Source organism: Callospermophilus lateralis, chromosome 8, assembly GCF_048772815.1.
Source record: "Callospermophilus lateralis isolate mCalLat2 chromosome 8, mCalLat2.hap1, whole genome shotgun sequence".
Classification (NCBI taxonomy): Eukaryota; Metazoa; Chordata; class Mammalia; order Rodentia; family Sciuridae; genus Callospermophilus; species Callospermophilus lateralis.
The window spans coordinates 49,604,578-49,621,396 of NC_135312.1; positions in this window are offsets into that span (position 1 = coordinate 49,604,578).

Sequence of the window (16,819 nt, forward strand, 5' to 3'; positions counted from 1 at the left end):
TAATAGAAAGCAGTACCATAGTCTGCAAAGTTTGGAGGTTTTGGAGTATCATGGATTTGGTTTGGGTAACCATCTCTAGCAATATTAGTTGTAAGAGTTAGGGCAGGTTATTAACAAACTAAAAACAAACAAGCCTTCTAAGTTTCAATTTTTATATTCAATTCTTGGCTTTTATGTCACAGATTTTCCTAAGGCTTAAAATGAAATATCATTGCTGGATACAGTTATGGAAATATAATTAAATAAATTATATCTAGTAATATAATAGCACAGTAACAACATAAGCTTGAACATTAACTTATAAGAATAAATTAAAACTCCCTCACTTATGTACTATAGATATTGAGTTTTTATACTCCAGAAGAGGAGGATTTTTATATCCATTTCATCTAAATACAATTAAGAAATGATTAGAAACATGTAATAATTGTACAGTGTCCAGAAAGTACCTCTATTTTATGGGACCAGAGTTTTTAACTGCTTTATAAGAGGGGCAGAGATTCTTGCTGGAAGTAAAAGGACCTGTATAAGCAATTATCAACTCATCTGTATGTGCAGAATTCCCACATAATCGAAATTCTGAGGTAATTGATCTGGTGAATAATGGGGGCAATTAGATGTTTTAAAAATGAATATGGCCAAGATTCTGCATTTCTACCTATCTCCTGGATGTGGCTGATGCTGGGCCACACTTTGAGTACCATGGAAATAGATGATCTTAGCCTGTTGATTCCCATTATTTATTAAAGATGATTCCTAATTTTTTTGAAATTAATTTCATGTTAAAAAATAAAAGAAACAAAAAAGAAAAGCATTGAAAAAGTTCAAATCAAATTAAACTAACTCTACTGGTAATATTTACAAAAAGTATAATGAAAGCCATATAGTAATCTAATCATAAAATTTACTTAGACTATATATTATTAGTTAATACTACTGTCATTTTGAAACTATGTTCATAATATTGTGGGTAAAGTAAGGAAGCAAAAGTGTAAATGATGTTATAAGAAAAAAAACTTCTACTCTAAGAAAACAGATAAATATAGAATCAAAAGAAGATGAAGTAAACTTATTTATTGACGTCATAATATTAAATGTGAATCAGAACTATCACTAGGAAGTCATGATTGATACATAGGAAGGAACACAAGGACAGAGACCCTACAGCAGTGAAGAGCACATTCTGCCCTGAATATCTCATTTTCTTCATATTTGTGGCCTAGAGATGTCATAGTTTGCCATATTGTAACAATGTTTTGTATTTTAATGATGATCCATTTTAAAAGCAACCTTCCTCTTCAAATAGAACAGTATGATATGAAAACCAATAGTGGTTCAGGAAAGCTACACATGCCATTTGGAGCATAGATTTGGGATAATTGTTGAATTTTCAAATTTCGTTCACTCATTTCTTATTTGTTGCTCTGTTATCCTTGTGAGTCTACTTTCTAGATGCACCTTTCACCTATTCAGAGAGCTTTAACTAATCAATGAGAAAAATAATGATTTAAGTCACTATACTCATTGATGGTAATGTTAACAAGAAAAACATGTGTTTGAATTCTTTTTTTCTTTTTTTATGTTGTATAAACATTGGAAAGTTATTTAACTTCTCCAACCATCCATTTCCAATCCAAACAAAATTAGGATAATACAGATAACTTATAATAAAATAAAATTATGCATATATTGCTCATTGCACAATGCCTGGCTTATAATACTTACTTAATAAATATTAAGGTTATGTAAAAGGGAATGGTATATACTCTTTTACAAAACCAAACTGCTAAATAATTCCTTACAATTAGCTCTTTTATAAATAATGATTCAGCAAACTGCCCTGTTAAATTTATCTATCTATCTATCTATCTATTTTATTTGGGTAATAGGGATTGAACTCAGCTGCACTCTATCACTGAGCCACATCCTCAGCCCTCTTTTGTATTTTATTTAGAGACAGTGTCTCACTGAGTTGCTTAGCACCTTGTCTTTGTTGAGGCTGGCTTTGAATTTGTGATTCTCCTGTCTCAACCTCCCAATCCGATGGGATTACAGTTGTGCACCACAGTGCCCAACAAATTTATTTTAATGTACATTTCATGTAATATACATTGTGTCTATGCACATAGGTATTTATGTGTGTGTATATTTGTGTGTGTTTGTGAGCCTATGTATATTTCATTGGAACATATGCCAGAATAGGTCATAGCTCTAAATGATAGATTCTATTAAAATATTTTGACCTAAGTGAAGACAGATACCTTAGTAATGGGTAAGGCTATGATTAATACAGTGATTTTTGTAGAAGATAGAAACTCATAGCTTTAAATATCTATTCATTTTTTTAATTGCATAGATTTCATATACATATATATGTTCCATATATAATTTTTCCTTTGGGAGAATATTTGTTAAATTCCTTTACTCATTTTTGAATTGAGTTATTTTTATGTTTTTGCATTTCAGACATTCCCTATATATTCTGAATATAAATCCTTTATTGGATATATGATTTGCAAATATTTTATGTCTTTCTGGGGATTCATTTTACACTCTAATATTGATTGAGTTCTTGATGCCCGGAAGTTTGAAATTTTGATGTGGTCAATTTATCTGTTCTTCCTTTGGTTGCCTGTGGTTTGGGCATTATATCTAAGACATTCTTTTTAATTCCAAGGTTATAAATACATTTCCTTTGTCTTCTTGTAAATTTTATAATTTTAGTATTATCTTTAGCGTTTTGATCCATTGGAATTTATTTTTTTACATGGAATAAAGACCAAACTGATTCTTTCTATTTTTATTTGTTTATTTATTTATTTATGTGAAACCTAGGGATTGAACCCAGGGCCTTGCACCCAAGGCCTCATGCATGCTAAGCACATGCTCTACTACTGAGCTACAACACTAGCTACCCAACTCCATTCTTCTTGTGGATATTAAGTCTTGTCAACACAATCTGTTAAAAGAAAAAAACAACAAACAAACAAAAACCAACTCTATTTTCCCTGTTGAATAATCATAATCTTGTTGAAATGATTTGAACATATATGCAAAATTGTATTTCTGGACTCTCTCTGTTATTCCATTGGTTTATACACCTAAATTTATGTCAGAGTTGCACTGTTTTGATTAATGTAGTTTTGTAACCAGGTTTGAAATCAGAAAGTAAGATATAATTCATCTTTATTCTTTTTCTTTCTTTCTTCTCCTTCTCCTTCTCCTTTTTCTTCTTTTCTATTCAAGATCCCTTGAGATTTCATAAAAATTTCAGAATACATTTTCTATTCATTCAAAAAAAAACATTGAGATTTTGATAGAGAATACATTGAATATTTAGATGGTTATCAAGGAGTAATTCTTGACTTCACTGTCACTGAAAGTCTCCCCAGAGATATAAACTAAAAATATTCATGAAGCATTGCACATAGAATATATTATTAATATATGACCATTTCTATATTCTAGTAAATATTATTAGATCAATCCAGATCAGCACAGGCCTAAATTTTTAGACTGCATTATATTATCACTCTTCTATTCATTTCTCATTTTTTCAACCCCAAATCACATATTACAATAACATATGCATATAAAGATGTGTAGTGCTTAGTGAGTTTTTTTGTTTTGCTCTAGCACTAACTAGAGAGCCATTCTCTAGTGTATTATTACCTAAACAAAAACAGAAAGAAAGCTGAATTTTTCAAACACAGATGATTTTTAAATGAAATAAATTTTCATATAAAAATGCATTCCTAAGAGTAAATTGAAATATAAACTTCCACCAAGGAATATTTTCATTCATTAACCTTGATCCTAAACACTATAGACATATGAAATATTTGCATTCACTTACTCTTGTGATATTTACATGATTTCTGCCACACTCTGGTGGCAGCAAAATAACCTGGGTGGGACAGAGCAACTTGTGTATATTGATACAGCAGTAGTGGGAGCCGTTTATTGTAGGACCAGAGGGATATATATATATATTATACACAGCTTATCTTAATTAACATAAACTAGATACAGCAGTCAACCAATAAGGAATCTCCACACTTAATGGCTCGCTGGTGTTACTTCACAAACCACTCCCTCTGGCAAAATGCCAGGCTCCATCTTGACTTGTTTACAGACCCTAACAGATTTCTGTGTCCTTTTCTTTATATCTATAGTATTTTCTTTTCTTAGAATGAAGAACAACTAAAATTTATACCCTCATAAGTATAAGAGGAAATTAAAGTACTCTTTGTATATTATATGAGGATATCCTGGTAGGTATCAAACTTGGAAAGGTATCTTAAATGATAGGTTATTTGCTTGCAGTTAATCTTTAATATGTGCTTTTTTTCCTTGGCATGCCCAAATGGAAGAAAATAGTAAAGAAAATAAATTATTTCTTCCTTAAATATTCTTTTTTCTCCTAAATAGAAACACAAAGAATTTATTTAATGAAATTGTAATAACAATCTGAGGTGTGTGGAATGGGCTGCTTCCAAGAGAGGAAATGAGATGTGGTTTCCCACATGGTGGTTTTTTATATTTGGTCTGAGTATCTCCCTCATCATGTATTATGTATTTAGAGTGGTTACTATGGTTTCCTACTATGGTTTAGTGTGTCTACAACAATTTTTGGCACATTGTAATTATTTCTTTTTAAATATCTTAAGATAATTGACATGTCTTTGCTCCTTTCCATTATTAAAACCCTAATGATATATAAATGGACATGTTCATTATGTACACAATTCTACAAACTTTTTCATATGTATATTCATGTAAAATCATATTAATGATCAAAAATTTTATATATATATTGGGCTGGGGATGTGGCTCAAGTGGTAGCACGCTCGCCCGGCATGCGTGCGGCCCGGGTTCGATCCTCAGCACCACATACAGACAAAGATGTTGTGTCCGCCAAAAACTAAAAAATAAATATTAAAATTTTCTCTCTCTCTCTCTCTCTCCTTCTCTCCCTCTCTCTCTCAAAAAAAAATTATATATTAACCACTCCTAAAATGTTTCCATTTGCTGCAGTGCATAGATTCCCATTTCTAGCTGGTATCACTGAGGAAGGTTGGGGGTGGACAGAAAGGCAGTCAACAGGTAATGAATGATTAGGTCAAAAAGATGGGGGTTGATTCAAGAGGCACTCCTGGAAGGCTTCTTTTTCACCTTTTGGCTTACCTTTTGGTCACTAGTTATGTAGGTGAGATAAGAGGAGAAGGCGGGCATGAGAACAAAGGAAACCTAAAATGGATAAAAGGGGCAGGACACCCACACTTTGTTGGACACCCAGCTCTGGGGCCCCTTCTCTGTGGCAAAGTCTATCTCTGTTCTATCCTTTAAATCAAACTTGCTTTCTACACTTGCCTTGGCCTTTCTCAGGTATTCAATCTTCAACATCTGGGGAGAAAGAACTTGGCCCTCCTTAATTCTCATCACTGACATCATCACTTCATCCCGCATGAAAAACTTCCTTCTACCTTTCTTGTATTAAGAGAACACAAGAGATGATGATGTCTTTGTTTCACTTTGGTTTTGTAAAATTTTTATGGATATACAATCTAAATAATCTTTTTAAATTTTATTTATTTTTATTTTTTTGGGGGTACTAGGTATTGAACTCAGGGGCACTGGGCCACTGAGACACACACTGAGTCCTATTTTGTACCTTTTTAGACACAGTGTCTCACTGAGTTGCATAGTGCCACACAGTTGCTGAGGCTGGCTTTGGATTCATGATCCTTCTGTCTCAGCTTCCAGAGCCCCTGGGATTACAGCTGTGGCCAATGCACCCCGGCATCTGGTTTTATTTTTTCTTTCAGTATTATTTCTTGACTTGGACTGTGAAGAGAAGCCTGCTGTTGTTAGTCTCTTCATTCCTGAATATGTATGCCTTTTTTCCCTGGGTCATTTTAAATATTTTCTCTTTATCATTGGTTTTAAGTAATTTTATTGTGATCTGCCTTGTGCAGATTTTTTTTTTTTTTTTTAACTGGGGATTTGTTTAACCCTTAGAATTCTATACTGAACATTTTTCAACAAATTTGCAATTTTTTATCATACCTAATATCATACCTATTATCTCAAAAAAATAAATTTAATTAATTTATTTTTCAGTTTTCCAGAAGTTTTTTCTTTGGGAATATTTAAAGTTTCTCATGACATACTAACACCTGTTTTTGTTTTCCAGGACTTTTTTTTTTTTTTTGGAGAATTTTTCTTTATCTTCAAACATGATTTCGCCCTATGATGACCATAATGTGTTTAATCCCATCCAGTGCCTTTTAAAAAAAAAAGTTTAGGTTATGCAGTTTCATCTATAGAGGCTTTTAATATCTGTCATGTCTTTGCTTAACATGTTCAATGTCTCATCTGGCTTCTTGAAAGTATGTAATGGATTTTTAATAACTGTGTTGATCTTGTAGTCTACCAATTCTATCTGCTGATAGTTCTGGGTAGGTTTCAATTTGTTGATGTCTTTCATTTGTGGGCTTATAGCCTCTCTCACATGCAGATTCAGTAATTTTTATTTAGTGGAATCAAAACCCACTTAGTCTTAGACTAATTTTTGTCACTACTGAAGAAATAATCCTCATATGGATCCTACCTGGTAATCCATGAATTATAGGATTTTTCATTCTAAAGAACGAGATTAGAAAATATTACCAGACTTGTGTAACTTTGTGTCATTGCTTCCTCTCATTATTTTGAATGAATCTTTTAGCAGCTACAGTTAATTTCCTCAAACACAAGCTCTGATGAGGATAGTCTCCTTTGTATGTGTGTATCTGTGTGTATTGTGTATGTGTGTTTGTTTGTGTGTAGTGCTGAGGGCCTCAGAATCAGGCTCTCACTCATGCTAAACATGTACTGACCACTGGGCCACATGTCCAATACAATTAGTACACTCTTCTCAATGGATGGATTATTCCAAAATGTTCCAAGATGCTTAAAATCATAAATATAACTAAACCCATATGTAGTATACATATATGTTTATGACAAATTTAATTTATAAGCTAGACACAGTAAGATATTATTATGGTATGGATATTAGGTGTACACCAAAAGTTTATATACAGGAAAATGCAGGAATGTTCAGTGAAATAATTAGACTGTAAAACTATAAATTAAGCAGTGACTTAAGTCATTTAATGGATTAATAATTTGTAAGGGTAACTGTACTGTGTGGAGCTGGTAAAATATTGATGGAACCTCTGAACTCATGAGCGCAAAAGTATTTTTTTTTTCTTTTCTAAGTTGATCTTGCCATGTTTTTGGCCACAGTGACTAAAAGTTTGCTAAAAAGTAATTGGTTGAAGAAGTGAGGTCATTGTATGACTAAACTTACCATGTGGTTCAGAAACCTTTGGAATTGTTTTGTTGGAAAAGTTTGGGATGCAAGATGGAGAAGTTCTCCAATGTTGTAATCAGAGCTTAATGGGAGACTTTTGGTGGGAGCTCAGGAGATCAAAGTGGCAATAGGAATGCAGATAGTAAAGACTATGTCCATAGGTTTATGAGGGGAAGAGCTTTACATTTATGAGGGCAAAGAACTTTACATTTTTTCCATGTTCTGAGCATTTCTGTGATGCTGCATTTAAAGGTAATGGACTAATTAATCTGGAAGTGGAAATTTCAAGGCAGCACAACATCCATGGTAGTTCTTGCAGATTTTAGCCAGGTTTATTATGGGAATCAGTAACACAAAGCAGGGAAGAAAGATTTAAAACACTTTCAGTTTTTGCAGAAAAGTATGTATAAAATTGAAGCCAAGAAGCATGTAGTTGTTAAAGATGTTAAAGCCACTATGAGAAGCTAAGTATTTTGCACAGAGACAATAGGAATGAGGCTTTGAAGACATGTCAGAAATTAACATGACGATGGCCACTGCAGACTGAAGCATATAAAACTTATTGAGGAGACATAGGGGCACCCTGCTCCTACAAGGGTGCCTAGGAAGTTATTTCTTCATGATTTGTGATTTATTCTCTAGTGCCTAGCCACCTAGGCATTCATAGGCCACTAAAGCACTCTTCCAGGTGGCAATAGCTTCTGCTTAAGCTGGAAGCAGACATTGGCTTCATCCATATAGTGCTGTTCTGCAGGAAATCAAGATGCTGGAGTTAGGGGGTCAGGGAGGTTTTCTCTGATATTTCAAAGCAGCACTGGGGAAGTTAGATAAAGTGTAGCAGTGTAGGAATTCTTGCATGCCACCCATAAAGGGAAATGGATAAAGCTGTGGAGGTAAAGCTAAAGTTATAATGGAGACCCTAGGGATTAAGAGATGCCAGTAACATCTGCAGAGAAAAGCTACAGGGATTGAGCATAGACAAGTTAAAAGAGAGGCCATGTGGGCTGCAATGGGCAAGACCATAGGGACAAAACTGCACAAACCCCCTTTGAATGTCACTTTCACCACCAGGTGCATCAGATACCAGATATGGAGCTCTAGGACTTGTTTATTAAGCTAGGTTTCAGTCATGATTTGGTACCATTCTTTTTATGCCCTTATTATTCCTTTTTTGAATGGAAATATTCACTCTGTTCCATTATGTATTAGCTATGAGTAACTTGATTTTGATCTTTACAAGGACTCACAGCCAGAATTTTGCCTTGAGTCTCAGAGGAGACTTTGGACTTAAACTTTTGGGCAATGCTGGTACTGTTAAGATATGGGAACTCTTGAAGGTGGACTAGACACATTTTGAATTGTTAGATGGACATGAGGTTTTAAGGGCCCAAGGTAGAATTTTATGGTTGTATATAAGGTTTCCCCTGTAAGTTCATGTGTCAGACAATGCAGGAACGTTCAGAGGTGAAATGATTACATTATAAGAGTTATAATTCAATCGGTGGATTGTTCCACTTGATAGATTAATAATTTGAAAGAAATACTGTATTTGGTGGCATCTCTAGGCAGGTAGAGCGTGACATAAAGAAGCAGATAATTGGGAGCATGCATTTTGGGTTTATGTTTTGTCCCTGTTGCCTATCTCTTTGTCCTTCCGTGGTGCCATGAACTGAGAGGCTTTCTTGTGATGTACTCTTCTGCCATGATGTTCAGCCTCGTCTTGGACTCAAAGGAATAGAAACAACTGTGATTAAACCTCTGAAAACATGAGTCCAAAATGCACTTTTCTTCCTCTAAGCTTTCCTTCTAAGGTATTTTTGTTACATTTGATGAAAATGACGAACACAGAGATTTAAAATAACATAATAAAATGAAACAATTAAACTATTCACTGCTATAAAATTATCTAAAAATGTATGATCTATTTATTCCTGGAATTTTTCATCCAGTATTTTCAGACTACAGTTGACTGAGGTTATCTAAAGCTACAGAAAGTGAAACCACAGGTAAGTCTGCAGCTAGAGTATTCAGCTGAATGTTGAAAGGAGATCCTGGGAAGATCCTCAGAACTTGTGCTCTATGTTTCTCTGACTTTCCCTCAAACGTCCAAAAAAAAAAAAAAAAAAAAAACTCTTCAGCTCAAAAAAAAAAAAATTACTAAACTCTGTCTAGTTTCTCCTATTTGTGTTATTGCCCATACACTCAGTATTAATTTGGGGTCATCATAGGTCACACCTCTTATTTATTTACTTACATCCTTTTTGTAATCATTGTTCCTTGTTGCTTGGTGTTCATTATCTTAAAAATCACTCTTGTCATGTATTTTGTCAATAATTTCAAGTATTTACAATGGTGGAGTAAAACCAAGCCTATATTATTATTCTTACTTGGCCAAGTAGCAAGTATGTTGCTCTTTTGCACATTACATTTGTTTAGATTCTAGGAAATGTATTTAGTTATTATATTTCATATTTATTTCTTAAAAAATCTTTGAAAGGTTGAAAGGACACACTCTCCTACTCTTCCCCTTTATAATGTTCAACCTTTGAAGGTTAAACTAGAGTACATAACTATTGTTTATTTTGATGATGTCAGAGTAAGCATTTTGAGTCAGTGACATTAAAGAGAGAGCAATCAGGAATCATAGCAACAATTTGGAGATTATTTGAAAGATAATGGAGTAGAATGTGCTTTTATTAATGACATAGATGCATTCAGAAATCAAAACTAAGGAATTAACACTTTAAAGAACATGGAGAAAATTCAAGATATTTCATGGTGTAGTATACTATTTTTTAAATTTTTATTTTACTTTAGGAGAAACCGAGATGCATTACTTAGAAATTGAACATTTTCTGAGGATTAGTTGTATTGGTGTAGGTATAGTTTTACATCAAGACACTTTGATCCTTGCAAAAATTTATGAAGAAAAATTTACCAACTTGTTGAGTCAATTTAAGAAGTTCATGGAAGTTGACTTTTGAAGGTATAGAGGGAATAACACCTGTATTACACCACACAAAAATATCTCTCTTTTATGAACTGGATGATGGTTATTATTTTTGATAATTATAATAGTTTAGATATTGTATAATATTATTTGTAAGACATTGTTGCTCATTTATTTTTTAATTTTTTTGGAAAGTTCTAGAAAGAGAGGCACATGAATACATAAATTAAAAGAGACACACTCTCCTCGTCTTCCCCTTTATAATGTACCATCAATTTTTATCATTTTTAAACATTTTAAGTATTTCTCAAGTTAAAGAAACCTGCCCCCCCCCCTTATTTTTAAAATGAAATATCTGTTTGTTCTGAAGGTCTTATTAATGATATAACACTTTGGCTTCTAACCAGTAGAATTGCTCTGTCATTAGTTGAAACCCTTTGAACTGACAATCTTTTGTGTGTTCAAATTCTCAATACTGAAACCATCGGTAATACCCTACTTAACTACATGGAGAACAAAGAGCAGATTACAACAAGATTTCCTTTGTATAATAATTAAAAAGTAGAGGAAAAAAATTCTTCTATTGAGAAGAGATTTAGGGCATGTTTATATTCTGATCAGTTGTAAGGCAAATTTGATGAAGGTTATTATGATATATATATATGCAAAAAAATACAGTTTCACAGTTATATAGAGGGTGTTTCATTTAAAGATAGTAGAAAATCAGGAGTGAAAATATTCGTGTTTGAAGCAAAGGAAGTGCTTATGAATGAAATACGTCGTCTAAGTTCAAGTAGTAGTAAATAGTAATGTTTATTTGTAAATCTTGAATTTCTAGATGACTTTTGCCTATAAAATGCATTTTTTTTATTTTGTAAAGACCATGATATCACATTTATGTTTTCAACTTGGATTATTGCTGCATTTTGTATTGCAATATAAATTGTCATGAACAGCCACCACTTTTTGAATAACTGAAATAGATCTTGTATAATGCAACTTGTACTTTTCACAAGAGAGCAATGCAAATAAATTTACATTCACATGGGGTGTTAATATATGTTTAATCTTTTTACATATTATGCTTTGAATCTCAAAAAGATAAGCTGTTCTTATGTTGTTTATTTTTTCATATATGTGTAAATTCTTGCCAATGCTAAATCTAATGTATAAGAGGAAATTCGACACTTAGGTACTGTCAAGTGAGGAAAAATGTGTTCCTGAACAGTGACCATCTGTCAAATGAAACTGTACTAAAGTAGTATGTGGTAGCCACATGATAGGATCTCATTTACTGAAATTGAACTGGGAACACTGCATGCATTTCACATAAGGAAGGGTCTCAATTTGACCATAGAGAGACATATAAAAGGAAAAACTTAACTTGGCTTGCAGATACATTGCTTATATCCTCATTATCCTACCAAGATGTTTAATGAGAAAGTAAGGCAGAGTATCATGAAATCATACAAATGACTATGTATACAAACCCATTTATCTAATTTATGTGTGTGTGTATGTGTTGTAGATAAATAGACAGATTATTTATCTATAAGCCCTACTGAAATATTTTGTATGTGATAAGCTGAAAGAAACACCTAAGAATCAAGTTCACTATAAAACACACAGTAAATTTCGGAATGTAAGAAATGCTTTGAAATAGAACCACACCAAGTTTCCTCCCATTTCAGTGGTACAATATATAGGCTGATTTTTACCACTTCAGTTTTCTCTTCAGAGTCTGTCAGCTGAATGATTTAGATGAATTCTGTGCCCTCTGTATACCAAATCTATTTTGGTCCCTCTGCTATTTAACATTGGCATCCTGCAGAGAAAGTATTTGAAGTCTTGATGCTTTTTCTCTTTGTATTTATATAACAGAGCTGTTTTCTTTCTCTCTTCTCCAAATATAAAGATGGTTTGATAATTTTCTACTTTCAAAATTAATGTTACATAAATGTAGTTATCAAAATTGGTGATAGGCCAGGCCAAGTAGAAATAAATTAAAAACAAATTTTGTTGATAAGGCATCTATCTTATAAAATTGTTCTCAATGCATGATGTATCCATATAATGCAGAAATTCAATACTTGCCCTATTTATTGTTTCTTACTTAGAATTTTTGGCGATTGCTTTATTGCCAGAAGTTTTATTGCAAAAAGAAAAAATATAATTTGACTTTGTTTTCTTGTGTTTTGACACCTGATCATGCAAAGCCCTTACAATATTTGATACTTCTGATTCAGTCACTGATATTTTCTTTGATTCCATCTTTCTGAAACTTTTGTAATGAGTCTTTGATGAATTAAAGAGTATTTGATGAATTAAAAAACTGATAAATAATGAATGTAAATGACTTCATTCAGAGATAAATTTGGAGAAATTTAACAATTTTCTTCTCATAACCTGATGTAAGTACATTTCTGATCATCCTGGCTTTAGCTGCCATTAGCTCTAACTTGGAGGACATAGCGATTGATGATCTTCCTCCTTTCTCTTTGGCATACCTCTCGCTCCAGGCTGGGGTGATGTTGCCGATGTTGTCCACAAAGCTCTATGTCCTTACCCATATAAGGGTATCCCCTGTGTGTGGAGTCCAAACATAGATCAACTAAAAAGACAGGAAAGAAAAAAACTCAAGAAACTAAACTTTGGCCAATGTGATATAGGAACCAGTACATAAGTACTTTCCATTTTTGAGTCCTCAGAGACAGTTGTGTGATATAATACCTCAGGGTCATGAACCCACGGAACAGTCCATGAGTCACCTTATTTGCACAAGACATTATGATAGTATCTTTTTAAGATTCATCTCATCTTTTGCTTCTTTTTTTTTCTTTCAGTTATGGCACTGTGCTATCTAATAACACAATGTACATAAGTTGTGTGTCTAAGATTCTAATCTGTTGGGAACCCAAACTAAGTGATCCCATCACAAACCAACCAACAATCTCTATAAATGCCCTATTTCTTTGGGTTTTGACTGGATTATAGAGATTTGTTTTTTTTCAAACATCCCTTTGTTAAAATCAAAATGACCATTTCTTACTTCATTTATTCAATCAAAGTTTTATATACCTTTCAAGCTACTAAGTAATAGAAACTCTAAGATGAAAAGGCATGCCTCCTTTCTAAAGGTCACAGATTAAAGAGAAGGGAAAATATATAGAAAAAATGTAATATGGTAAAGAGCACAATGAGATGGTGTGGCTGAGACACCAAAGTCCTCAACTATAAAAAAAGGAGCTAAGATTAAATGTATTATGAAGAACATGTGTTTTTTTGATTTTTTATGTATCCAAGTTTTGTTTCTGGTTCCTCTACTACCAAACTTAATGACTATTTGTGTAAGGGTTTCTGCCACAGGATAGTTAGAAAGGAAACTGGACAAGTGGGACTTATACTCTACTGGAAATAACTGCTGAAAGACAGGGTGTTTATGGTGTCATTGTTGAAGGGCAATAATTTACTCGGAGAAAGAATTCAGGTTTCCACTGAAGTTGATGACTGGTATGTCAACTGAATTAATAGCCCTATGACTAAAGGCTCTGTTACATGACTTCGTAATTTCTATTGCCAAGAGACAAAGTATATTGCCTAGCTTCTAGCTTTTTAAATCTGATTTCACCCAAGTAACATTCCTGACAAAGGAGATGGCAGCAGATGCGATACACGTCTAAATTTGAGAAAGCATGCATTTCCATTCTTACTCTTGCCTGAAATAATTATGGTCAGCAATAAGTTAGTATACTGAGGTTGAGACACAGGAGCCCAGGAGCAACATTATTCCAGTGAACTAAAATCTATCAATGTTAGTAATGCAAATTAAGCCTAAAAGATCTACACATCCTAAGTGCTGAATCACAGTTCCATGAGTATATAAGCGTCCATTAGTTTGTATCATTAATTTTTGAGGTGATTTATGATGACCATATTGTAGCAATAGGTCACTGATGAGAAATTGTTTCTAAAAGGGGAACAGTACCACAACAGAAATCTTAATATATTGATTTATTAGGGGGAGAGGGTAGTGGCAGTAGAAAAGAAATTGTACAAGATACTAGAAAAATAAGAAATTGTTCAAGAAATAATAAAAAGGAATGACAAAAATGTCTTCCAAAGAAATGTGAAAAAATGTTCACTTGCCTTGTATTTTGGAGGTATTCTGGCAAAAATGTTGCCTTAGGTAACCCAACTTTTTAAAAAAGAATTTTTGGATTTTGAAAGCGTTATCTAAGTATTCAAAGTAGATATTAATTAATTTTACCTGTTTTTGAAGAAATATATGTAATAAAAATCAGAAAGTTTTGAAACAAATTATAAGGGAACAGAGATACCAGAATTTTCTCTGGCAAAATAAATCTATTTCTTATATCAAATGAGGCTAATGATACTAAAAATAAGGCAAACTGAAGATCAAGTCAATAGTGCAGTTATAAGACCTGTATTTAGACCTCTCAAAGAATGAAGGGTAATTTTAGCTTGATAAAAGTGCTTCGAGGGAAATAAAAACATGATCTTAAAAAAGTCTGAGGTATGGACTATCCTATAGCTATTACAGCAGCTATCAAAAACTACTAATTTTGTAACTTTTTGAAGATGGAATAAACTATACTTAGATACATAGAAAATCTATACAATTTTAAGAGAAATTGTATTCACTAAACGACTGCTTACCATTGTTCAAATATTAAAATTACCTTTCAGCCTTCAAAGCTATGAGGAATTAGATTTAGAAATTTACCTTTATATAAGATTGTAGCTAATACTTTTTGATCCATTAATATATAGTATAATGAGATATCTATATAGTTTTGTTTCTTCAAAATCTAGAAATGTAAGTTTTCCTTTGTGGAAAATGTGTTAATTGTTTCAACAGCAAACCCTAAATCAGTTAAGACTAACATTTATGTATTCAAGGAACATAAATTATCAATGATGCATACCAGGGTTAGCACATTTTTCTGTTCAAAGTCAGATAGTAAATGTTTTAGGCTTTGGCATATATAAGTTGTCTGTCATCATTGCTCAACACTATTGTTGTGCCTAGCTAGTCCAGGCAACACAAAAATGAATGAGCATGGCCATGTTCCCATAATGCATTATTTAATGGCCTGTGGATTATACTTTCTCACATTCTGATTTATCCCAAAATATAGAATTTGAGAATAAAAGCACATTCTGCTAGTTTTGGCATGAAGCGCTCACATAAATTCAATGAAGATAAATATGGAATACTGAGCAACCTACATTTGAATATTTGCAGAGTTCCTTTGTTAGCTCTTAAATGAGTGCTTCATTGACATTGACAAATCATGATCAAGATTATAAGATTTATGGGGATTTTATAAAGTATGGCTCTAACTGATCAAATACTGAGGAAATTATTGTACACCTAAGAGCACTCATATTCATATATTTATGCAACTTTTTATTTTGAAGATTTCTGTTTTCCTAAATGCAATGTGCCCCTAAGTAAACATCTATACATTATAAAAACTAAAATATTAAAATGTATATTATTAAACAGAGACAAAAATTATTTTTTCAACTTAAGAAATAATATATGTGCACTAGAGATAACTACCTACTTTTGCAATTGGTACTAATTGTAATTCTTTGACCATAATTTATTCTGTGTCAAGTTGGAAAGCAAGCCATGTAATTCTCATTGTAATATCCTCCATTACTAATGTTACAATTAGAGGAGACTTCAACTGAATACTACACATTTATTGGTGCCTGACTTGTTTCTTGGTATGAACATAAATTAAATGTTCTTTTTTTTCTGGGCTCTCATCGGTTACAACTTGGAAATAGATGAAAATGGATTATAAGTAGGACATTTTAGAAAAAAATATATATGTATTTAATTATAAGAATATTTTACTTTAAAAATTTTATTTTAGAAATTTTTATCAATGTATTTTTAAACTTTCTTAAATTATCCCACTCCTTATTTGGGCAAACTAAGAGAAAGTAGATTTAGTAACAACCACAACCAATTATTTTTAAATTTGTATATTCTAGGAGAAGAGAATTGTATATTTAGAGAAACATATTCTAGATCAGCTGATAATTTTTACCTTAGTTTCCTATGATCTGTACTGATAATTTGATTATTTAATCATGTAATTTAATGATACTTGAGGATCTGCCATGGATTTTACTATTGAAAAATACAAATAGATCACCTGATATTAAGCATATTACAATCTTCCAAGAGAGGAAAATTTAAATTTAAATTTGAAATTTGAATGTATATGCTATGAAGGAAAATACCATGTGTAATAGAAACATAAGAATGAGAAACAGATTTTTTATGGCCAGCAAGGGAATGTTCTTCTAAGTCAATTATTTTTCTTCCTAGACTTACAGAATGAACAAGAATTAGGTAGTAGAAAAGTTGTGTGAAAAGCATTTTAAACAGAGAAAAGAAAAAAAATGAAAAAAACTCATGAGAAATAAAACCTAGTATACCTGATAACATAGAACAAGAATGTTAGGAA